This window comes from Panthera leo, chromosome A1, assembly GCF_018350215.1.
Source record: "Panthera leo isolate Ple1 chromosome A1, P.leo_Ple1_pat1.1, whole genome shotgun sequence".
NCBI lineage: Eukaryota > Metazoa > Chordata > Mammalia > Carnivora > Felidae > Panthera > Panthera leo.
In genome coordinates this window covers 51,613,159-51,638,735 of record NC_056679.1, presented here as the reverse complement: position 1 = coordinate 51,638,735, position 25,577 = coordinate 51,613,159, and positions in this window count along the sequence as shown.

Genomic DNA, 25,577 nt, shown 5'->3' with positions numbered 1-25,577 from the left:
AATTTTAATTACATGCTTCTCTATATTAATTCCATAACCTCTGGCTTTACTGAATTTATTAATCTGTTCTAATGGTTTTTGGAGCAGTTTAAATTTTGTTTATACTGTACTATGTCATCCGCTTACTGACAGTTTTACTTTTTTTTTTTTTTTTTTTTTTTGCCAATTTGGATGACTTTGATTTCTTTTTCTCATCTGACTGGTGCATCTAGGACTTCCAGTACTACACTGAATTAAAGTGGTGACAGTGGATCTTGTCTTGTTCTTGACTTTTGAGGAAAAGCTCTCAGTTTTTCACCATTAAATATGATTTAGCTTTCTGTTCATCAAATGTGGTGTTTATTATGTTGAGGTATGTTTCCTCTAAACCTACTTCATGGGAGTTTTTATCATGAATGCATGTATTATTGTGTCAAGTGCTTTTTCTGCATCCATTCAGGTGTTTTTTATCCTTTGTCTTATTAGTGTGATGTATATGAATCACATTGATTGATTTGCAAATAGGGAACCACACTTGCATCCTGTAATAAATCCTACTTGATTTTGGTAAATGAATTTTTAATGTTTTTTAATTGTTTTTGGTAACATGTTGTTGATAGTTTTTGCATCTATGTTCATCCAATTTGCTATTACTGAACCATTCATGCATTGCTGGAATAGATCCTACTTGATCATGGTAAGTGATTTTTTTAATGTATTTTTGAATTGTTTGCTAAGATTTTGTTAAGAATTTTTTTCGTGTAGGGGCACCTGGGTGGCTCAATCATTTCAGCATCCATCTTTGGCTCAAGTCATGATCTCGTGGTTTGTGAGTTCAAGTCCTTCATCAGGTGTGCTGACAGCTTGGAGCCTGGAGCCTGCTTCAGATTCTGTGTCTCCCTTTCTCTTTAGCCCTCCCCTGCTCATGCTCTGTCTCTGTCTCTGTCTCTCTCTGTCTCTCTCTCTCTCTCTCTCTTTTCTCTCTCCCTCACAAATAAACTTAAAAAAAATTTTTAAATATTTTTCATCTATGTTCATCAGAGATAATAGCCTGTAGTTTTCTTTTTTCTTTTTCTTTCTTTCTTTTTTGTTTTTTGTAATATCTCTATCTCTAATATCTTGATATCAGGGTAATGCTGGCCTTAATAATATGTAGGAAATTTTCCTTCCTTATTATTGTACTTTTTTGGAATAGTTTTAGAAACATAGGTATTAGTTCTTCTTTACATGTTTGGTAGAATTCACCTGTGACGCTGTCTGGTCCTGTACTTTTCTTTGTTAAGAGATTTTGTTGTTGGTGTTTATTATTTAATTTTATTATTTGTAATCAGTCTTTCAAATTTTGTATTTTTTTATTCTGTTTTAGAAGACTGTATGTTTCTGAGAATTTCTCTCTCCTAGGTTATCCGATTTGTTGGCATATAATTTTTCATAATATGCTGTTATAATCCATTTTATTTACATTGTGGTTATTTCTCCTCCTTTATTTGTGATTTTAAGACTTTTTTGGGTGAATCTAAAACTTTATTTTATCTTTTCAAAGAACTAGTTCCTTGTTTCATTGGTCTGTTCTTTGCTTTTATAGTCTACTTCATTTTTTATCTCTGCTCCCATCTTTATTATTTTTTCCTTCTGCTAGCTTTGGGCTTTGTTCTTTTTCTAGCTCTTTTTAGGTGTAAGGTTATGTTGTTTATTTGAGAATTTATTTTTTTGGTTTCTTGAGGTAGGCCTATATTGCTGTTAACTTACCTCTTAGGTCTGCTTTTGCTGTGTTTCAAAGATTTTTCACCATTGTGTTTTCATTTTCATTTGTCGCCATATACATTTTTTATTTCCTCTTTGACTTCTGGGTTGACACATTGATTGTTTAGTAACATGTTGTTTAACCTCCATGTGTTTGTGTTGTGTTCTTTCTAGATTTCTCCTTATAATTGATTTCTACTTTCACATGTTGTAGCCTGAAAAGATGCATGATACAATTTCAGTCTTCTTAAGTTTGTTGAGACTTACTTTCTGGCCTAACATGTGATCTATCCTAGAGAATGTTCAATGTGCACTTGGAAAGAATTTGTATTTTGTTGGTTTAAATGGAATGTTCTATATATATCTGTTAGGGTTTTCTTGTCTAATGTGTCCTTCAAAGCCACTGTTTTCTTGATTATTTTCTTTCTGGATGATCTTTCCATTGTTGTAAGTCGGGTGTTGAAGTGCCCTACTATTATTGTATTACTGCCAATTTCTTTCTTTAGGTCTGTTAATATCTGCCTTATATATTGGGTGCATCAATATTTACAATTGTTATCTCTTCTTCTTGTTTTATTTCCTTTATCATTATGTAATGTCCCTCTTTGTTGTTGTAGTATTTGTTTTAAGGTAAATTTTTTTCTGATATAAGTATTGCCGCCCCAGTTTGTTATTGTTGCTGCTTTCATTTGTATGGTATATGTTTTTCCACCCCTTCATTTTCGGTCTGTATGTGTCTTTAGATCTAAAATGGGTCTCTTGTGGGCAGTGTATAGATGGGCCTTGTGTTTTTTGTTTCTGTTTTTGCTTTTTTTTTTTTTTTTTTTAGTCCATTCAGTCATGCTATGTCTTTTGATTTGAGCGTTTAGTCCATTTATACTTAAAGTAATTATTAATAGGTATGTATTTATTGAAATTTTGTTAATTATTTTCTGGTTGTTTATGTAGTTCTTCTCTGTTCCTTTCTTTTGCTTTCTTTTCTTGTGGTTCGATTGCTTTCTTTAGTGTTCTGCCTGGATCTATTACAGGTTTTTGGTTTGTGGTTAGCGTTAAGTTCATGTATAGCATCTTATATGCATAGCAGTCTATACTAAGTTGATGGTTATTTAAGTTTGAACACATTCTAAAAGCACTGAATTTTTACTCCCTTCTCCATATTTTATGTATGTGATGTCATATTTTATATCTTTCTGTGTATCCCTTTACTGATTTTTGTAGATGTAATTGATTTTACCACTTCTGTGTTTTAACCTCCATAGGGGCTTTATGAGTGATTAGCCTACTACCTTTATTAATGTTTGCTTTTACCTGTGAAATTTTTTCCTTTCATAATTTTCTTACTCCAGTATGTTCTTTCCTTTCCACTCAACTTTCTTTAATATTTCTTGTAAGGCTGATTCAGTGGTGATGAACTCCATATTACTTTTGTTTGCCTGGGAAACTCTTTTTCTCTCCATCTATTCTGAATGATATCCTTGCTGGTTAAAGTATTCTTGGCTGCAAGTTTTTTTTCATCACATTAAATATATTTTGCCACTCCCTTCTGGTCTGCAGAGTTTCTGCTGAAAAATCAGGTGATAGCCTTATGGAGTGAGTTTCCCTTATATGTAACTCTTTTTCCTTTCTCTTGCTGCTTTTAAATTCTCTTTTTTTATCACTACTTTTTGCCATTTTAATTATTATGTGTCTTGGTGTAGCCCATCTTGGGTTAATCTTTTAGAGGCTCTCTGTGCGCTTCTGAGACTATGTGTGTTTTCTTCTCCAAACTAGGGAAGTTTTCAGTCATTATTCCTTCAAATAAGTCTTCTGCCCCCTCCTGTCTCTTCTCCTTTTAATAACCCTAAATTGCAAATGTCATTATGTTTGATAATGTCACTGAGTCCCCTTACCCTATTCTTATTTCTTATTCTTTTTTTCTTTTCGCTGTTCATCTTGGTTGCTTTCTACTACTTTTTCAGATTACTGATTCTTTCTTCTGCATCCTCTGATCTGAAGGTGATTCCCTGTAATGTATTTTTAATTTAGTTATTGAATTCTTCATCTTTTTTTTTTTAATGTTTTCTGTCTCCTGGTGGAGTTCTCATTGAGCTTATCCACTCTCTTTTTTTCAAGTTCAATGACTCTCTTTAAGTCCATTACTTTGAATTCTTTATCAGACACATTGCTTATCTCTGTTTCATGTAGTTCTTCTGCTATTATTTTATCTTGTTCTTTCATTTAGAACATTTTCCTTTGTCTCTTTATTTTATCTAACTCCAAGTTTCTTTTTTTTTTTAATGTTTGTTTATTTTTGAGAGAGACAGAGACAGAGTGTGAGCAGGGAAGGAACAGAGAGAGAGAGAGAGAAAGACAGACAGACAGAATCTGAAGCAGGCTCCAAGCTCTGAGCTGTCATCACAGAGCCCAACATGGGGCTTGAACCCACGAACAGTGAGATCATGACCTGAGCTGAAGTCAGATGCTTAACCGACTGAGACACCCAGGCACCCCTCTGAGTTTGTTTCTACATATGAGGGATCGCAGTTACATCTCCAGGTCTTGATTGTAGTGGTCTTGTGTAGAAGAGGTCCTGTGACCTGTAGTACAATTTCCCCTCATACAAGAACCAGGAGCCTTATGAGTGTCTCCTATTTTGGGTTGTATGTGTCCTACTCTTGTGGCTGTAGCACATTCACTTTTAGCCCACTTGGCTGCAATGACCTGCTTTGCCTGCTATTGGCACACTAGTGAGGGTTTGGTCCCTTTGCTATTGAAGGGCCTGTATGAGGTTGCTATGGGCTTGTAAGTGGGCAGTGTCAGCAGTTAAGCTAGCCGTCTGCAGTCAGCCTCTCTGCCACAGCTATGAGCACATTAAATGCCTGGGCTTTCTCCCTGTGCAGCCAGCTAATAAAGCCTTGGCTGCTTGAACCATGGGCATGCTGGTGTGTGGGGCTATCTCCCCCTCTCCCCAGGGCAGGAGTTATTTTGGAGAGGAGCCAGTTCCTGACAGGCCTGCTTGCAGGGTATGGCAGGGCAAAAGTGGCTTCGTCGGGATGCCTGCCAAGATGGGTGGGTTGGATGGGGTGGGTCTGCAGGGGAACAGTGAGTTGGGCACATGGCACTAGCAAGATGGAGACTGTTAGTGCTGGTTCCTGCAAATGTCTAGCTATCTAGGTCGGGGAGGGGAAGAAAATGGTATCCACTAGCATGTTTGTTCTTGGAGAAGTCTCCTGAAGATCCCTGCTCCTTTAGCACAGGTTCTGAGATTAGCAAATAAATCTTCGTGCATCCCCCAAGTGCTTTTCAAACTACTAGTTCTGTGCTGTGTCTTGGGCAGAGTTATTATGCTAGCTTTTTAAGAGTGAGGCCTCTGTTTCCTATTGCCCTCCAGGCTCTCTTGAAGTTAAGGTCTGTTAATTTTTCAAGAAGTGCACTTGTGATGAGCACAGGGTGATGTATGAAAGTGTTGAATTAGTATATTGTATGCATGAAACTAATATAACACTATATGCTAACTAACTGGAATTAAACGTTTAAAAAACAAAGAATAAAACTAAAAACATAAAGTACCCAGAGTTAAGCCCCACTAGTTTTATTTTTTCCTTTTCTTTATTTTTTTTTAGATGCAAGTTAGTTAACATATAGTGTAGTATTGTTTCAGGAGTAGAATTTAGTGATTCATCACTTACATATAATATGCAGTACTCATCCCAACACGTGCCCTCTTTTTTTTTTTTAATTTATTTTTCTAATTTACATCCAAGTTAGTTAGCATATAGTGTAACAATGATTTCAGGAGTAGATTTCTAATGCCCCTTACCCCCTTTAGCCCATCCCCCCTCCCACAACCCCTCCAGTGACCCTCTGTTTGTTCTTCATATTTAAGAGTCTCTTATGTTTTGTTCCCCTCCCCGTCTTTATGATTTTTGCTTCCCTTCCCTTATGTTCATCTGTTCTGTGTCTTAAAGTCCTCATATGAGTGAAGTCATATGATATTTGTCTTTTTCTAATTTCGCTTAGCATAATACCCTCCAGTTCCATCCATGTAGTTGCAAATGGCAAGATTTCATTCTTTTTGATTGCCGAGTAATACTCCATTGTATATATATACCACTTCTTCTTTATCCATTCATCCATTGATGGACATTTGGGCTCTTTCCATACTTTGGCTACTGTTGATAGTGCTGCTATAAACATTGGGCTGCATGTGCGCCTCTGAAACAGCACACCTGTATCCCTTGGATAAATACCTAGTAGTGCAATTGCTGGGTCATAGGGTAGTTCTATTTTTAGTTTTTTGAGGAACCTCAATACTGTTTTCCAGAGTGGCTACACCAGTTTGCATTCCCACCAGCAGTGAAAAAAAGATCCTCTTTCTCCACATCCTCACCAACATCTGTTGTTGCCTGAGTTTTTAATGTTAGCCATTCTGACAGGTGTGAGGTGGTATCTCATTGTGGTTTTGATTTGTATTTCCCTGATGATGAATGATGAGCATTTTTTCATGTGTCGGTTGGCCATCTGGATGTCTTCTTTGGAGAAGCGTCTATTCGTGTCTTTTGCCCATTTCTTCACTGGATTATTTGTTTTTGGGGTGTTGAGTTTGAGAAGTTCTTCACAGATTTTGGATACTAACCCTTTATCTGATATGTTGTTTGCAAATATCTTCTCCCATTCTGTTGGATGCCTTTTAGTTTTGCTGATTGTCTCCTTCTCTGTGCAGAAGCTTTATATTTTGATGAGGTCCCAGTAGTTCATTTTTGCTTTTGTTTCCCTTGCCTCCAGAGACGTGTTGAGTAAGAAGTTGCTGCGGCCAAGATCAAAGAGGTTTTTGCTTGCTTTCTCCTCGAGGATTTGGATGGCTTCCTGTCTTACATTGAAGTCTTTCATCCATTTTGACTTTATTTTTGTGTATGGTGTAAGAAAGTGGTCCAGGTTCATTCTTCTGCATGTCGCTGTCCAGTTTTCCCAGCACCACTTGCTGAAGAGACTGTCTTTATTCCATTGGATATTCTTTCCTGCTTTGTCAAAGATTAGTTGGCCATGCGTTTGTGGGTCCATTTCTGGGTTCTCTATTCTGTTCCATTGATGTGAGTGTCTGTTCTTGTGCCATACCATACTGTCTTGATGATTACAGCTTTGTAATACAGCTTGAAGTCTGTCAACACATGTCCTCTTTAATGCCCATCATCCATTTAGCCTATCGTCCAACCCAGCAATCCGCCAACAACCCAAACAAACCCTGTTTGTATTCTACAGTTAAGAGCCTTTTATGGATTGCCTTCCTCTCTGTTTTTGTCTTATTTTTCCTTTCCTTTACCTATGTTTATCATTTTGTTTCTTAAATTCCACATATAAGTGAAATCATATGATATTTGTTTTCCTGTGACTGACTTATTTCACTTAGTATAATACATCTACGTTGTTCCATCTATGTTGTTGCAAATCATAAGATTTCCTTCGTTTTGATCACTGAGTTATATTCCTTTGTGATTATATATACACCATTTTCTTTATACATTTATCAGTCAATGGACATTTGGGCTCTTTCCATAATTTGGCTATTGTTGATAGTGCTGCTATAAACATTGAGGTGCATGTGCCCCTTCGAATCAGCATTTTTGTATCCTTTGGGTAAATATATAGCAGTACTATTGCTGGGTCATAGGGTAGTTCTATTTTTAATTCTTTGAGGAGCCATCATAATGTTTTCCAGAGTGGCTGCACCAGTTTGCAGTCCCACCAACAATGCAAAAGGGTTCCCCTTTCTCTGCATCCTTGCCAACATCTGTTTTTTCCTAAGTTGTTAATTTTAGACATTCTGATGGGTGTGAGGTGGTATCTTGTGGTTTTGATTTGTATTCCTCTGATGAGTGATATTGAGCATTTTTTCATGTGTCTGTTAGCCATCTGGATGTCTTCTTTGGAAAAGTGTCCATTCATGTCCTCTGCCCATTTCTTCACTGGATTATTTGTTTTCTGAGTGTTGAGTTTGATAAGTTCTTTATAGATTTTGGATGCTAACCTTTTATCCGATATGTCATCTGCAAATATTTTCTCCCATTCTGTCGGTTGCCTTTTAGTTTTGTTGATTGTTTCCTTCACTGTGCAGAAGCTTTTTATCTTAATGAGGTCCCGATAGCTCATGTTTGCTTTTGTTTCTGTTGCCTCTGGAGACATGTCTAGTAAGCAGTTGCTGTCACTGACGTCAAAGAGGTTGCTGCCTGTGTTTTACCGCAGGATTTTGATGGTTTCCTATCTCACATTTTGGTCTTTCATCCATTTTGAACTTATTTTTTGTGTATGGTGCAAGAAAGTGGCCCAGTTTCATTCTTCTGCATGTCGTTGTCCAGTTTTCCCAACACCATTTTCCATTGGATATTTTTTCCTGGTTTGTTGAAGATTAGTTGGCCATACATTTGTGGGCTCATTTCTGGGTTCTCTATTCTGTTCCATTGATCTATGTGTCTGTTTTTGTGCCAGTACCATCTGCCTTGATGATTACAGCTTTGTAATACAGCTTCAAGTCTGGAATTGTGATTCCTCCAGCTTTGGTTTTCCTTTGTCTATAAAGAGTCTTCTCTGGTTCTACACACATTTTAGAATTGTTTGCTCTGGCTCTGTGAAGAATGTTGGTGTTATTTTGATAGGGATGGCATTGAACATGTAGATTGCTTTGGGTAGTATAGACATTTTAACAATACTTGTTCTTCTAATCCATGAGCATGGAATGTTCTTCCATTTCTTTGTGTCTTCCTCAACTTCTTTCATAAGAATTCTATAATTTTCAGCATACCTAGGTTTTACCTCTTTAATTGGGTTTATTCCTAGGTATCTTATGAGTTTTGGTGCAGTTGTAAATGGGGTCAATTCCTTGATTTCTCTTTCTGCTGTTTCATTATTAGTATACACAAATGCAACTGATTTCTGTACATTGATTTTATGTCCTGTGACTGCTGAATTCATGTATCAGTTCTAGCAAATTTTTGATGGAGTCTTTTGGGTTTTCCACGTAGGGTATCATGTCATCTGCAGAGAGTGAAAATTTGACTTCTTCCTTGACAATTTGTATACCTTTTATTTCTTTTTGTTATCTGATTGCTGAGGCTAGGGTTTCCAGTATTATGTTGAACGACATTGGTGAGAGTAGACATCCCTGCTGTGTTCTTGACCTTAGGGGGAAAGCTCTTAGTTTTTCCCCATTGAGGATGATATTAGCTGTGAGTCTTTTGTATATGGCCTTTATGATGTTGAAGTATATTTCTTCTATCCCTACTTTTTTGAGGGTATTCATCAAGAAAGGATGCTATATTTTGTCAAATGCTTTTTCTGCATCTTTTGAGAGGATCATATGGTTCTTATCCTTTCTTTTTTTTTTTTTTTACATTTAGATGTTTTATTGTTTAATTCTGCTAAGCTGATTGATTCTTTTATATAAGTTTCAAATATCTATTGAAATTTCCATATTTTAATCATTTTATTAATTTCTTTCTATTTCCTTGAACATACCATCAATAATAAACATATGATCTTAATATCCTAATTATAATATCTATATCATTTATTACTTCTCCTATTGTTTTTTATTGGTCTTATAACTCTTTTTTTTCCAATATATGAAATTTTTGTCAAATTGGTTTCCATACAACACCCAGTGCTCATCCCAAAAGGTGCCCTCCTCAATACCCATCCCCCACCCTCCCCTCCCTCCCACCCCCCATCAACCCTCAGTTTGTTCTCAGTTTTTAACAGTCTCTTATGCTTTGGCTCTCTCCCACTCTAACCTCTTTTTTTTTTTTTTCCTTCCCCTCCCCCATGGGTTTCTGTTAAGTTTCTCAGGATCCACATAAGAGTGAAACCATATGGTATCTGTCTTTCTCTGTATGGCTTATTTCACTTAGCATCACACTCTCCAGTTCCATCCACGTTGCTACAAAAGTCCATATTTCATTCTTTCTCATTGCCACGTAGTATTCCATTGTGTATATAAACCACAATTTCTTTATCCATTCATCAGTTGATGGACATTTAGGCTCTTTCCATAATTTGGCTATTGTTGAGAGTGCTGCTATAAACATTGGGGTACAAGTGCCCCTATGCATCAGTACTCCTGTATCCCTTGGGTAAATTCCTAGCAGTGCTATTGCTGGGTCATAGGGTAGGTCTATTTTTAATTTTCTGAGGAACCTCCACACTGCTTTCCAGAGCAGCTGCACCAATTTGCATTCCCACCAACAGTGCAAGAGGGTTCCCGTTTCTCCACATCCTCTCCAGCATCTATAGTCTCCTGATTTGTTCATTTTGGCCACTCTGACCAGCGTGAGGTGATATCTGAGTGTGGTTTTGATTTGTATTTCCCTGATGAGGAGCGACGTTGAACATCTTTTCATGTGCCTGTTGGCCATCCGGATGTCTTCTTTAGAGAAGTGTCTGTTCATGTTTTCTGCCCATTTCTTCACTGGGTTATTTGTTTTTCGGGTGTGGAGTTTGGTGAGCTCTTTATAGATTTTGGATACTAGCCCTTTGTCCGATATGTCATTTGCAAATATCTTTTCCCATTCTGTTGGTTGCCTTTTAGTTTTGTTGGTTGTTTCCTTTGTTGTGCAGAAGCTTTTTATCTTCATAAGGTCCCAGTAATTCATTTTTGCTTTTAATTCCCTTGCCTTTGGGGATGTGTCGAGTAAGAGATTGCTACGGCTGAGGTCAGAGAGGTCTTTTCCTGCTTTCTCCTCTAGTGTTTTGATGGTTTCCTGTCTCACATTCAGGTCCTTTATCCATTTTGAGTTTATTTTTGTGAATGGTGTGAGAAAGTGGTCTAGTTTCAACCTTCTGCATGTTGCTGTCCAGTTCTCCCAGCACCATTTGTTAAAGAGACTGTCTTTTTTCCATTGGATGTTCTTTCCTGCTTTGTCAAAGATGAGTTGGCCATACGTTTGTGGGTCTAGTTCTGGGGTTTCTATTCTATTCCATTGGTCTATGTGTTTGTTTTTGTGCCAATACCATGCTGTCTTGATGATTACAGCTTTGTAGTAGAGGCTAAAGTCTGGGATTGTGATGCCTCCTGCTTTGGTCTTCTTCAAAATTACTTTGGCTATTCGGGGCCTTTTGTGGTTCCATATGAATTTTAGGATTGCTTGTTCTAGTTTCGAGAAGAATGCTGGTGCAATTTTGATTGGGATTGCATTGAATGTGTAGATAGCTTTGGGTAGTATTGACATTTTGACAATATTTATTCTACCAATCCATGAGCAGGGAATGTCTTTCCATTTCTTTAAATCTTCTTCAATTACCTTCATAAGCTTTCTATAGTTTTCAGCATACAGATCTTTTACATCTTTGGTTAGATTTATTCCTAGGTATTTTATGCTTCTTGGTGCAATTGTGAATGGGATCAGTTTCTTTATTTGTCTTTCTGTTGCTTCATTATTAGTGTATAAGAATGCAACTGATTTCTGTACATTAATTTTGTATCCTGCGACTTTGCTGAATTCATGTATCAGTTCTAGCAGACTTTTGGTGGAGTCTATCGGATTTTCCATGTATAATATCATGTCATCTGCAAAAAGTGAAAGCTTGACTTCATCTTTGCCAATTTTGATGCCTTTGATTTTCTTTTGTTGTCTGATTGCTGATGCTAGAACTTCCAACACTATATTAAACAACAGCGGTGAGAGTGGGCATCCCTGTCGTGTTCCTGATCTCAGGGAAAAAGTTCTCAGTTTTTCCCCATTGAGGATGATGTTAGCTGTGGGCTTTTCATAAATGGCTTTTATGATGTTTAAGTATGTTCCTTCTATCCCGACTTTCTCAAGGGTTTTTATTAAGAAAGGGTGCTGGATTTTGTCAAAGGCCTTTTCTGCATCGATTGACAGGATCATATGGTTCTTCTCTTTTTTTTTATTAATGTGATGTATCACGTTGATTGATTTGCGAATGTTGAACCAGCCCTGCATGCCAGGAATGAATCCCACTTGATCATGGTGAATAATTCTTTTTATATGCTGTTGAATTCGATTTGCTAATATCTTATTGAGAATTTTTGCATCCATATTCATCAGGGATATTGGCCTGTAGTTCTCTTTTTTTACTGGGTCTCTGTCTGGTTTAGGAACCAAAGTAATACTGGCTTCATAGAATGAGTCTGGAAGTTTTCCTTCCCCTTCTATTTCTTGGAATAGCTTGGAAGGATAGGTATTATCTCTGCTTTAAACGTCTGGTAGAACTCTCCTGAGAAGCCATCTGGTCCTGGACTCTTATTTGTTGGGAGATTTTTGATAACCAATTCAATTTCTTCGCTAGTTGTGGGTCTGTTCAAGCTTTCTATTTCCTCCTGATTGAGTTTTGGAAGAGTGTGGGTGTTTAGGAATTTGTCGATTTCTTCCAGGTTGTCCAATTTGTTGGCATATAATTTCTCATAGTATTCCCTGATAATTGTTTGTATCTCTGAGGTTGTAATAATTCCATTTTCATTCATGATTTTATCTATTTGGGTCATCTCCCTTTTCTTTTTGAGAAGCCTGGCTAGAGGTTTGTCAATTTTGTTTATTTTTTCAAAAAACCAACTCTTGGTTTCGTTGATCTGCTCTACCGTTTTTTTAGATTCTATATTTTTTATTTCTGCTCTGATCTTTATTATTTCTCTTCTTCTGCTGAGTTTAGGCTGCCTTTGCTGTTCTGCTTCTATTTCCTTTAGGTGTGCTGTTAGATTTTGTATTTGGGATTTTTCTTGTTTCTTGAGATAGGCCTGGATTGCAATGTATTTTCCTCTCAGGACTGCCTTCGCTGCGTCCCAAAGCGTTTGGATTGTTGTATTTTCTTTTTCTTTTTTTTTTTTAAATGTTTTTTTTAAACATTTATTTATTTTTGAGACAGAGACAGAGCATGAACGGGGGAGGGTCAGAGAGAGAGGGAGACACAGAATCTGAAACAGGCTCCAGGCTCTGAGCAGTCAGCACAGAGCCCGACGCGGGGCTCGAACTCACATACCGCGAGATCGTGACCTGAGCCGAAGTCGGACGCCTAACCAACTGAGCCACCCAGGCGCCCCTGGATTGTTGTATTTTCATTTTCGTTTGTTTCCATATATTTTTTAATTTCTTCTCTAATTGCCTGGTTGACCCACTCATTCTTTAGTAGGGTGTTCTTTAACCTCCACGCTTTTGGAGGTTTTCCAGACTTTTTCCTGTGGTTGATTTCAAGCTTCATAGCATTGTGGTCTGAAAGTATGCATGGTATAATTTCAATTCTTGTAAACTTATGAAGGGCTGTCTTGTAACCCAGTATATGATCTATCTTGGAGAATGTTCCATGTGCACTCGAGAAGAAAGTATATTCTGTTGCTTTGGGATGCAGAGTTCTAAATATATCTGTCAAGTCCATCTGATCCAATGTATCATTCAGGGCCCTTGTTTCTTTATTGACCGTGTGTCTAGATGATCTATCCATTTCTGTAAGTAGGGTGTTAAAGTCCCCTGCAATGACCACATTCTTATCAATAAGGTTGCTTATGTTTATGAGTAATTGTTTTATATATTTGGGGGCTCTGGTATTCGGCACATAGACATTTATGATTGTTAGCTCTTCTTGATGGATAGACCCTGTAATTATTATATAATGCCCTTGTTCATCTCTTGTTACAGCCTTTAATTTAAAGTCCAGTTTGTCTGATATAAGTATGGCTACTCCAGCTTTCTTTTGGCTTCCAGTAGCATGATAAATAGTTCTCCATCCCCTCACTCTCAATCTAAAGGTGTCCTCAGGTCTAAAATGAGTCTCTTGTAGACAGCAAATAGATGGGTCTTGTTTTTTTATCCATTCTGATACCCTATGTCTTTTGGTTGGCGCATTTAATCCATTTACATTCAGTAAATTATTCAGTGTTATTATAGAAAGATATGGATTTAGAGTCATTGTGATGTCTGTATGTTTTATGCTTGTAGTGATGTCTCTGGTACTTTGTCTCACAGGATCCCCCTTAGGATCTCTTGTAGGGCTGGTTTCGTGGTGACAAATTCCTTCAGTTTTTGTTTGTTTGGGAAGACCTTTATCTCTCCTTCTATTCTAAATGACAGACTTGCTGGATAAAGGATTCTCGGCTGCATATTTTTTCTGTTTAGCACACTGAAGATATCGTGCCAGTCCTTTCTGGCCTGCCAAGTTTCAAAAGAGAGATCAGTCACGAGTCTTATAGGTCTCCCTTTATATGTGAGGGCACGTTTATCCCTTGCTGCTTTCAGAATTTTCTCTTTATCCTTGTATTTTGCTAGTTTCACTATGATATGTCGTGCAGAAGATCGATTCAAGTTACGTCTGAAGGGAGTTCTCTGTGCCTCTTGGATTTCAATGCCCTTTTCTTTCCCCAGTTCAGGGAAGTTCTCAGCTATTATTTCTTCAAGTACACCTTCAGCACCTTTCCCTCTCTCTTCCTCCTCTGGGATACCAATTATGCGTATATTATTTCTTTTTAGTGTATCACTTAGTTCTCTAATTTTCCCCTCATACTCCTGGATTTTTTTATCTCTCTTTTTCTCAGCTTCCTCTTTTTCCATAACTTTATCTTCTAGTTCACCTATTCTCTCCTCTGCCTCTTCAAGCCGAGCCATCGTGGTTTCCATTTTGTTTTGCATTTCGTTTAAAGCATTTTTCAGCTCCTCGTGACTGTTCCTTAGTCCCTTGATCTCTGTAGCAAGAGATTCTCTGCTGTCCTCTATACTGTTTTCAAGCCCAGTGATTAATTTTATGACTATTATTCTAAATTCACTTTCTGTTATATTATTTAAATCCTTTTTGATCAGTTCATTAGCTGTTGTTATTTCCTGGAGATTCTTCTGAGGGGAATTCTTCCGTTTGGTCATTTTGGATAGTCCCTGGAGTAGTGGGGACCTGCAGGGCACTTCCCCTGTGCTGTGGTGTATAACTGGAGTTGGTGGGCGGGGCCGCAGTCAGACATGATGTCTGCCCCCAGCCCACCGCTGGGGCCACAGTCAGACTGGTGTGTGCCTTCTCTTATCCTCTCCTAGGGGCGGGATTCACTGTGGGGTGGCGTGGCCCATCTGGGCTACTTGCACACTGCCAGGCTTGTGGTGCTGGGGATCTGGCGTATTAGCTGGGGTGGGTAGGCAAGGTGCATGGGGGGGCAGGAGGGGCAGGCTTAGCTCGCTTCTCCTTAGGTGATCCACTTCAGGAGGGGCCCCTCTTCCGTGGGCCTCTCGTCTGCGCTTGGCTCCGGAGACTCCGTTCTGCTAATCCTCTGGCGGTTTTCTGGGTTATTTAGGCAGGTGTAGGTGGAATCTAAGTGATCAGCAGGACGCGCGGTGAGCCCAGCGTCCTCCTACGCCGCCATCTTCCTATCCCATCTCTTATCCTTTCTTTTATTAATGTGGTATATCACATTGATTTTGTGGATATTGAACCACCCCTGAAGCCCAGGAATAATTCCCACTTGACTGTGGTGAATAAGGCTTTTGATGTATTGTTATATTTGGTTTGCTAGTATCTTGTTGAGAATTTTTGCATCAAGTTTCATCAGGGACGTTAACCTGTAATTCTTTTTAGTAGGTTTGTCTGGTTTTGGAATCAAGGTAATGCTGGCCTCATAGAATGAGTTTGGAAGCTTTCCTTCCATTTCTATTTTTTGGAACAGTTTCAAAAGAATATGTATTCTTTTGAATTCTTCTAAAGAATTCTTCTTTAAATGTTTGGTAGAATTCCCCTGAGAGCCATCCAGCCGTGGACTCTTATTTGGGGGATTTTTGATTACTGATTCAATTTCTTTACTAGTTAGGATTCTGTTCAAAATTTCTATTTCTTCCTGTTTCTATTTTTGGTAGTTTATATGGTTCTAGGAATTCATCCATTTCTTCCAGATTGTCCAATTTGTTGGTATATAATTTCTCATAGTACTCTCTTATATTGTTTGTATTCCTGCAGTGTTGGTTGTGATTTCTCTTTCATTCATGATTTTATTTATGTGAGTTCTTTCCTTGTTCTTTTTGATACGTCTAGTGAGGGGTTTATCAATTTTTTAATTCTTTCAAAGAACCAGACCCTTGTTTTCATTGATCTGTTCTGTTTTTTATTTTGATGTCATTGATTTTTTAAAATTTTTTAATATTTATTTACTTTTGAGAGACAGAGAGCGAGAGAGAGAGAGAGAAGGAGACACAGAATTGGAAGCAGGTTCCAGGCTCTGAACTGTCAGTGCAGAGCCTGATGTGGGGCTTGAACTCACAAACTGTGAGGTCATGACCTGAGCCAAAGTCGGATGCTTAACCGACTGAGCCACCCAGGTGCCCCTGATGTCATTGATTTCTGTTCTAATCTTTATTATTTCCCTTCTTCTGTTGGGTTTGGGCTTTATTTGCCGTTCTTTTTCCAGCTCCTTTAGTGTAAGTTTAGGTTGTATATTTGACACATTTCTTCCTTCTTTAGGAAGACCTAGATTGCTATATACTTCCATTTTATGACTGCTTTTGCTGTATCCCAAAGGTTTTGGACTGCTATGTTTTCATTTTCATTGGTTTCCATGTACTTTTTTTATTTCCTGTTTAAATTCTTGGTTAGCCAATTCATTCTTTAGGATGTTCTTTAACTTCCAAGTATTTGTGGTTTTTCCACATTTTTTCTTGTGGTTCAAGTTTCATAGCTTTGTTGTCTGAAAATATGCATGGTATGATTTCAGTCTTTCTGTACTTGTTGAGGGCTGATTTGTGACCCAGTATCTGATCTATTCTGAAGAATGTTCCATGTGCACTTGAAAAGAATGTGTATTCTGCTTTAGGATGAAATGTTTTGAGTATATCTGTTAAGCCTAGCCAGTCCAGTGTGTCATTCAAAGCCATTGCTTCCTTGTTGATTTTCTGCTGAGATGATGTATCCATTGTTGTAAGTGGGGTATTAAATAATACAATAATAGTATGGGACTTTAACATTGAGTTTTTTTTATATTTGTTAGTAATTGACTTATATATTAAGATTCTTTCAAGTTGGGGTCATAAATATTCACAACTCCTAGATCTTCTTGGTGGATAGACCCCTTAATTATCATACAATTTTCTTCTTCATCTCTTGTTACAGTCTTTATTTTAAAATCTAGTTTGGCTGAGAGAAGTATGGCTACACTGGCTTTCTTTTGATGTCCATTAGCATGACAAATAGTTCTCCATCCCCTCACTTTCAAACTGCAGGTTTCTTTAGGTCTATAATGAGTCTCTTGTAGGCAGGGTATAGACAGATCTTTTTTTTTTTTTTTTTTAACATTTATTTATTTTTGAGAGACAGAGACAGAGAGTGAGTGGGAGAGGGGCAGAGAGAGAGGCAGACACAGAATCCAAAGCAGGCTGCAGGTTCCAGACTCTGAGCTGTCAGCACAGAGCCCGATGCAGGGCTCAAACTCATGAACCATGAGATCATGACCTGAGCTCCAGTCGGATGCTTAACCGACTGAGCCACCCAGGCGCCTCAGTCTTGTTTTTTGTTTTTGTTTTTGTTTTTTAATCTGTTCTGATACCTCATGTCTTTTGATTGGAGAATTTAGTCCATTTACATTCAGAGTGATTATTGAAAGATATGAATTTAGTGCCATTTGTTACCTGTAGAGTTGGTGTTTCTGGTGATTTTCTCTGGTCATTTCTAGTCTCTGTTGCTTTTGGTCTTTTTTGCTTGTTTATTTTTCTTCTACTCTAAGAGTCTCCCTTAAAATTTCTTGCAAGGCTGGGTTAGTGGTCACAAACTCTTTTAGTTTTTGTTTAACTGGGAGACTTTTTATCTCTCCTTCTATTCTGAATGACAGGCTTGCTGGATAAAGAATTCTTGGCTGCATATTTTTCCCATTTAGCATGTTAAATATATCCTGCCACTCCTTTCTGGCTTGCCATGTTTCTGTGGACAGATCTGCTGCAAGCCTGATCTGTCTTCCTTTTAGTTAAAAAAAAATTTTTTCCCCTTGCTGCTTTCATGATTCTTTTCTTGTCTGTGTAATTTGTGAATTTGACTATGATATGCCTTGGTGATGGTTGGATATTGTTAAATTTAATGGGAGTTCTCTGTGCATCTTGGACTTTAATGTCTATGTCCTCCCCCAAATTAGTGAAGTTTTCAGCGATAATTTGCTCACATAAACATTCTGTCCCTTTTTTCTCTTTTCATCCTCTAAGACTCCAATGATATGAATGTTATTCCTCTTTAATAAGTTTCTGAGTTCTCTAAGTTTTGTATCATGATCATCTGCCTTTGTTTCCTCTTCTTTTCAGCTTCATTATTTTCCATAATTTTATCTTCTATATCACTAATTTTCTGCTCTGCTTCATCCATCCTCGCCTCCATGGCATCTATTCAAGATTGCATCTCGGTGATGGCTTTTTTAATTTTGGCCTGGCTAGATTTTAGCTCTTTTATCTCTGCGGAAAGGGATTCTCCGATGTCTTCTATGCTTTTCTCAATGCCAGCTAGTATTCTCATAATCATAGTTTTAAATTCTAGTTTTAGATATCTTAGTTATATCTGTGTTGATTAAATTCCTGGCTGTTTCTTCCTGTTCTTTCTTTTGGGGTGAATTCTTCCATCTTGTCATTTTGGAGGAAGAAAAAAATTAATAAAATAAAAAATTAAAAATAAAACAAAATCAAATAAAGGAAGCTAGTCCTAGGTGTGTTTTGGTCTGCTTATTAAGAGAAGCTTGATAGAAAAGAGAAAGAAAAGAAAAGAAAAAAGAGAAGAGAGAAAAGAGAGAAGAAGAGAAATTAAATTTTTACTTTAAACAATGAAAGAAATAGAAATAAAATTTCTTTCTGTATCCAAGAAAGAAAAACGGAAAGAAAATTAAAAAATAAACAAAAACAGAAGCAAAGACAATGAACAAATTAACAAACAAAACAAAACCCAAAACCTAAGCTAGATCCAGTTTCCCCTAGAGCTGAAACATTGCAGCATACTATAATCTGTAGAGCAAGTGGGTAGAAAGGATTTGTGCTGGCCTTCTGAAGGAGGGGCCTGCTGTGCTGATCCTCAGGTAGACATGTTTTAGTGGAAATGAGCCTCCAGGGTACAGGTGGGTGGGACTTGGTGTAAGTGGTTCCAGCCTCCACCAGATAGCGCTGTGTTTCTCTCTGAAGTCTGACCATGCTGTTGGCGGGGCGGCGGACAATGGCATCACCCCACTAAGGGCAACTTGTGGCTGCCTCTGTTCAAGAGGCCCTCAAAGAAAAGTGTCCCAGGCTTTTGTCAGATTCTTATTCTTAACCTGTCTGTGCCCAGAAGTTGGCACACCCAGCACTACAGTTGTGCTCTCTCTCTGGCCCGTGGCTGGGATTCAAAGCTCCAAATCTTAAAGGGCATGGTAAATCACAGACCCACTCCCCTCCTCCAACATGCCCAGTGGCTGGAGTCTGCTGTCGCACACAGTAAAAAGCTGCAACAAGGATATCTGCCATCTACATGTGTTTCTGTTTCTTGATGTTGAAAGGCCACTCAATAGCTCCCAGCAGGCCCTTAGTCCTCGGAGAGGCAAAAAAAACCTTCTTCCCAATATACACCTGGAATGTCTCCCAGTGCCACCCAGGGGATCCCCACACCACAGAGTGTTGCCCAAACCTTACACGTAGCTCACACCCTACCACTCTCCCTTTTCCTGACCACTCTCTGGGGAAAGGGTTCCCTTCCCTCTACAGCACCACAGCTTTCCTTTCCCCAATTCACAGCTCTGAATCTCACATCTGCCATGTTCTCTTCCTCCAGTTGTGTAGATTGTTTTCTTAATCCTCAGCTCAAGGGATGTGTTTGAGGGATGAGGTTGACTCAGGGTCCCCCTACTACTCTGCCATCTTAATTAACTTCCCTCCCAAGCCCCACCGGTTTTCAAAGCTAGATATTATGGGGACTCATTTTCCCAGTGTGGGCCCACAGTACCTGGAGTTTCTGGCATAGGGTCTGATCCTCTCTCTTCTCTGTGTTTGTGGTGTCCCCCACGTGGTGGTTAGTCTTGCCAGGGTTTTGGTTCCCAACCATACGTCCTCCTCTCTGGCATTAACTGTGGAAGATCTGTTCTGCCAGCATTCACATCATTTTCAGAGTTAGTTTCACAAGTACAGCTGTTACCTTGGGGTGTCTGGCGGGGGCGGGGGTGGTGGTGGGAGGGGAGACAAGGTGAGCTCAGGATCCTCCTACTCCACCATCTTCCTTTTGCCTCCATATAAAGTGAGTTTGAAATTCACATTTGTCCTAATTACTGCTTTTTGCCAGGCTCTGGCACTTAATAGTTCTATGATCACAGGCAAGTTTTCTAACCAATCTGAACCTGAGTTTCCCCATCTTTAAAATGGGACTAATAGACAAATCAGCATATCTCACCACTTATAGGTAGAATCTTTAAGAAGAAGAAAAAAAAAAAAAAACCTCAGAGATAAAAAGAACAGAAAGGTAGTGGCAGAGGGTGGGAAGTGGCCAAAATTGGTGAAAGGGGTGAAAAAGGCCAAATTTCCAGTTACAAAATAAGTCATAGGATGTAACAAAAAGATAAAATGGAGATCATCAGTAGGCGTTCGAAGATTTGTTGCATCTATTTGACATCCATTCATCACAGGGCCAAACTATCAAGGTGCTGACCTCTCTCCTGTAAGCTTACCTGTGCAGACCTGCTGATCTGATGCTGCCCACCCACTTTCTTTGGCAATTCTCATACACCAAACCAAATTTCTCCTGCCCTGAATCATTCCAGGGCCAACTACTGGGCAACCAGAAACCACCTCTCCAGCCCTGAACCCACTGGCATTAGTCAAACGAGCCCATCCTAAAATGTTTACTCTGCTTTCCCCACAGGAGCCCCAATAAAGTCTCCAGCCTATACTTTCCCCTCGCTCTTTCTTCTGCCCCCCTGAACAAAGCCTGATACTTCTCACATGGCCCTGCTTGGCATGACTGCCCCTTCCTCTCGGGAAGTGTCACTAATAAAATCTTGCAAACATGGTGATTTCTTCATGTCCTCCATCACCTCCATAAATCCCACAGATTTTAGAACAGTAAGGTTGTGTGATGATTAAATTAGGAAAAACTAAAGAATGTAGCAGCAGAGGGTCTAGCCCATAGGAAGAGCATGATGTCAGTGTTACACAGTTTCCCATTGAACTTCAAATACAATTCACAGTCCATCCGTACTTGAGGTTCTACAGGATCATGCCCATCTCTTCTCCCAACTCAGCTCTCCCCACTCTCCCTCCAGCCAGGGCTGGCTCCAGGTCCTGCGACCTGCATAGGGGCATGTAGCCCTGTGCTCTGAGGGGCCCTTTGATTGGCTTAGTGTTCTGCTGTTGCCATCCTAACATTCTTAGTGTCTTCGATATTCATTTTACATTTTAATTTTTAATTTTTTAACGTTTATTTTTATTTTTGAGAGAGAGACAGAGCATGAGCGGAGGAGTGGCAGAGAGAGAGAGGGGGAGACACAGGATCTGAAGCAGGCTCCAGGCTCCAAGCTGTCAGCACAGAGCCTGACAGGGGGATCAAACCCATGAACTGCCAGATCATGACCCGAGCTGAAGTCAGATGCTCAACCGACTGAGCCACCCAAGCACCCCTACATTTTCATTTTGTACTGGACCCCAAATTCATGTGGCCAGTCCTGTCGCTAGCACCCTAAGGTCCAGCTCCACCAGTCTCCTTTTGCTTTTTTTACACTCCAAATTCTCCCCCATCTCTAAAATAATCTTTCTCCTTCTCCTCATTTAATTAATCCTATAAATCCTCAGCTTAAATACCCTCTTCTCAGGCCTTTCTGAAGCACCCCCTTTAGGTAAATCATCCTTGTCCTCCTCTTCTAACCCCTTATTCTATATAGGTAGGACATAGTATTTTGATTTTACCCTCAAATGAATCAACAGTGTAACTTCCACGAAGGCAGGGACCAGACCCGATTTATTGACTGTGATACCCTCGGCATGTGGCACAAAGCTGACAAATACTAGTCTGTCAATAACTGTTGGGCAAGTAAACTCGGGGCCTGGTTTACGATGAAATACAAACACTGCTGGGGAAACTTGCAACTTCACCTGCTGATCATTCCCTTGGTCCCATCACTTTCTCTAAATATTTTTTAATCATACGGTGTTGCACTGTTTACATGGCTGACTCTGTTTTCTCTGAATTTCGGAGAGCCCCCAAATCTATATATGATCTTCCTTCCCCAATCCCTGGCTGAGACTTAAATTGCGTGTACAGAGATTAGGTGTCGGGAGGCTAATGTCTAGTATGACACTAGATTAGATGTAAGGATGTCCTTGTTTTGCCTAGGAGGATGGGAAATGTTAAGATGAATATTCTTTGATAGGTTACAATGAAAATTGTAATTCCTTGGGGAACCACTACAGACGGCAAAAGAGCATTAGGGTATACTTTTCAAAGTAATAGGAGAGAAAAGCAACACGTAACAAATGGCTCATGAGAAGGTGGTACGTTTATATTCAAATATGTCAGGAATTTTCTATACTAATGGCTTAAATACTCACGCTGAAGAGCAAAGATTTTCATACTAGGTTAAAAACTGAACTATATGCTGTTCTCACATAAAAAGGATAGAAGTTTGACGGTAAAGGTTTAAAAAATCTATATCCTACAAACACTAAAAGAAAGCTGATATAGCTACTTAATATCAGAAAAATAGACTTTGAGACCTTAAAAAAATAAGAATAGGTCCAATAATAGTGAACCTGTTTAATGTTCTAATAATACCTAAATATATATTCACCAAATCCTATGCCCTCAAAAGACATGAAGCAAAATTCGAAGTATGAGGGGTATATAGGTGTCCACCACTAGGTGGGTTTTCTCATAATGCTTGGGGAAGTACAATAAGTAGACACAATGCCAGGTTTCTAAAACAGACCTGGGTTCCAGGCCACAATGGCTTCACCACTGAGACATATCACCTGTTTTAAAAGTAAGAGAAATAAGGGGCGCCTGGATGGCTCAGTCAGTTAAGCATCTGATGTTGACTCAGGCCATGATCTCATGACTCGTGAGTTCGAGCCTCACATTAGTCTCTGTGCTGACACCTCAGAGCCTGGAGGCTGCTTCGGATTCTGTGTCTCCCTCTCTCTCAAAAATAAATAAAAATTAAAAATGTTTAAAAAAATAAAAGAGAAATAATGCCAATATTACACAAGCTCATCCAGATAGAACATAAAGTACTTCCCAATTCATTTTATGAGTCTAACACTATCATAATTCCAAAACCTAATACAGATCAATCGTATTCAAAATACTGAGCAAAACCCCTAACCGTTAGTAAATCAAATCCACCTATCTTTTAGAAGAATAAAATGTCCCAAATTGGATTTATGTCAATAATTCAAAGTTGATTCAATATTTAAAAATCCGTCATAAAGTTGGCATATTAAGACTAAGATATTTTAATAGACGTAGATAAAGGTTGTTCAAATTCACTTTTACAATTAAAAATTCTCTTAGCAAATTTGAAAGTTAATGGTAAATAGGCTTTCTTTTTGATATTAGCAAAAAGAAAAATATTCTCCTTTATATTTAATACAGCATTGAAGATCATAGCCAAGAAAAAGAAAGAAATTAGGACAGAAAAGTAAGAAATAAAACATTCACACATTTAACTGTGAAGTAAAGCCTCCAAAGATAAATTAATATAACTGATATAAATGTAAAGTTGAATAAAACATGCAAAACCTCAGAAATGAAATTTTAAAAAATATCCCTTACAATTGCATAAAAATACCAACTATCCAGAAACTCAACTGACAAAAAGTATACAAGTGTTCCATGGGGAAACTGCACATTTTAATTGAGAGATTAAGGAATACCTCGATCAATAAAAGATGCAGACTATGTCCATGGATTGTAAGACTCAATATTGTAAAGAATCAATTTCTCCCAAACTAAGTTCAATGCAATTCCAATCAAAATTCCAACAGGATTTTTTTTTTCTGGAATGTCACTGACTGAATGTCTATATATATTTTTGAACAAAGCTTAAAGGGACAAGAATAACCAAGACATCTTAAGGGAAAATAAGACACAAGATTGCTTTGCTATTCAGCGAAACTTATTGTAAGGCTACAGCGTTTAAAACAATATGGTTCTGGTGCAAGAATAGATAGTTGAAATAGATACACACACACAAAGGCATCTGCTTTTTGACAAAGAAAAACTAAGGTAAGGATGAAGTTTTCAGTGTTATTAGAACTAGACACCCACATGGACAATAAAAAATTATAGGTGGAAAGCAAAATAATAGAGCTTTGGGAATACAGAATATAATCACGATTCCAGGGTAGGAAAATACTCTTTAAATCAGCTATAAAATGACTAATCTTAAAGGAATGATACGTGGTACTATACTTAGTAAGTCTATAAAAATACACCATCAAGAGAATAAAAGGTAAGCTACACAATGTGAAGATGTAACACATATAACTGACAAAAGGCTTACACCAGGCTTTATAAAGAACTACAAACCAGTCAGAAAACCCCAACAGAAAAATGGGCAAGAGACCTGAAAAGGAATCCATGAAAGATATGCCAATGTTCAACATAACAAATGAAAAAGTATTCGATCTCAACTAGCAACAAAGGAAATGCAAATTGAAATCATGAGACACTACTACATGCCCATAGGTTAGAAAGTTAAAGACATTGTAACACTAAGGGTATATAGTAACAGGAATTCTCATACTGATGGCAAATAGGTACAGTGTTACAATCATTTTGGAAATGAGATTGGCATCATCTAGTAAAGTTGATGGCAGTATTTTGCAGACAGCTTGTAAGATCCTTGTCTCCAGGTATTAACATTCTTGTGATAGTCCCTCACCTTGAATGAGGGCTGGACTTAGTGACTTCTTGCAATGAATAGACTATGGCAAAGGGAAGGGATATCGCTTCAAGTTATAAGGCTAATTTCCATATTTCTGGTGCACTTTCTCGCACCTCTCACTTGTTTGTTCAGAGGAAGCAAGCACTGTGTTGTAAGCTGCCCAAGGAGAATTCCATGTGGAAGAAACTGAGGACAGCTTCTGGTCAATGGCACACAAAGAAATGAACCCTGCCAACAACCCCGTCAGCAAGCATGGAAGCTGATTCTTTCCTAGGCGAGTCTCCCCATGACTGCAGCCCTAGCTGACACACTGCAGCCATGGTAGAGACCCTAAGCCAGAAGACTGAGCTAGGCTGTGGCTAGATTCCAGACCCACAGAAACTGTGAGATACTCTCTTAGGTCACTAAGTTTTGTGGTAACTCGTTAGACTGTGATAGCTAACTATTATAAATAGAAGTCATGCTAGATTCCGTGTGAAACCAACACCATAGCTCCCTTCCATGTTTGAAAACTAAGCTCTCAGGATGTCTTTACCCAATACAAGGAACTCCCATAAGCTAGAAGCACATGTGGCCAGCTGTCTGTCCTTAGTCCTCTTATCTATCTAAACTCACGCTGGTGATCTCAGCCGGAACCATGGCTTTCACGCGTACTTCCCCATGGCCTTCCCCATTTCTACCAGAGAGACTCCATCCTTCTGATTGCCAGCCCTAAATGCTTTTCATTTCTGAACAGAGTATGTCCAATCCATAAAGAATCACGATGGCTGTACTTTTAGAACATATTCCAAAGCTGACCATTTTTACCACCTCCACTGTGATCCTCCTGGTTCAATTCCTTCTCTCTTGCTTGGATTACTGAAGTAGGTTCGTCTATTCCCACCAAATGCCAGGGTAGCATATTTAAACATAAGGCAGAGCATGAACTCTGTGGCTCACAACTACGCACAGCTCCCATTCCAAAGTAAAATGAAACTCCTCATTGCAGGCCACAAAGCCCTACATGATCTTGCCCTGATCTCTACTACTTTCCTCCCTGTCCTGT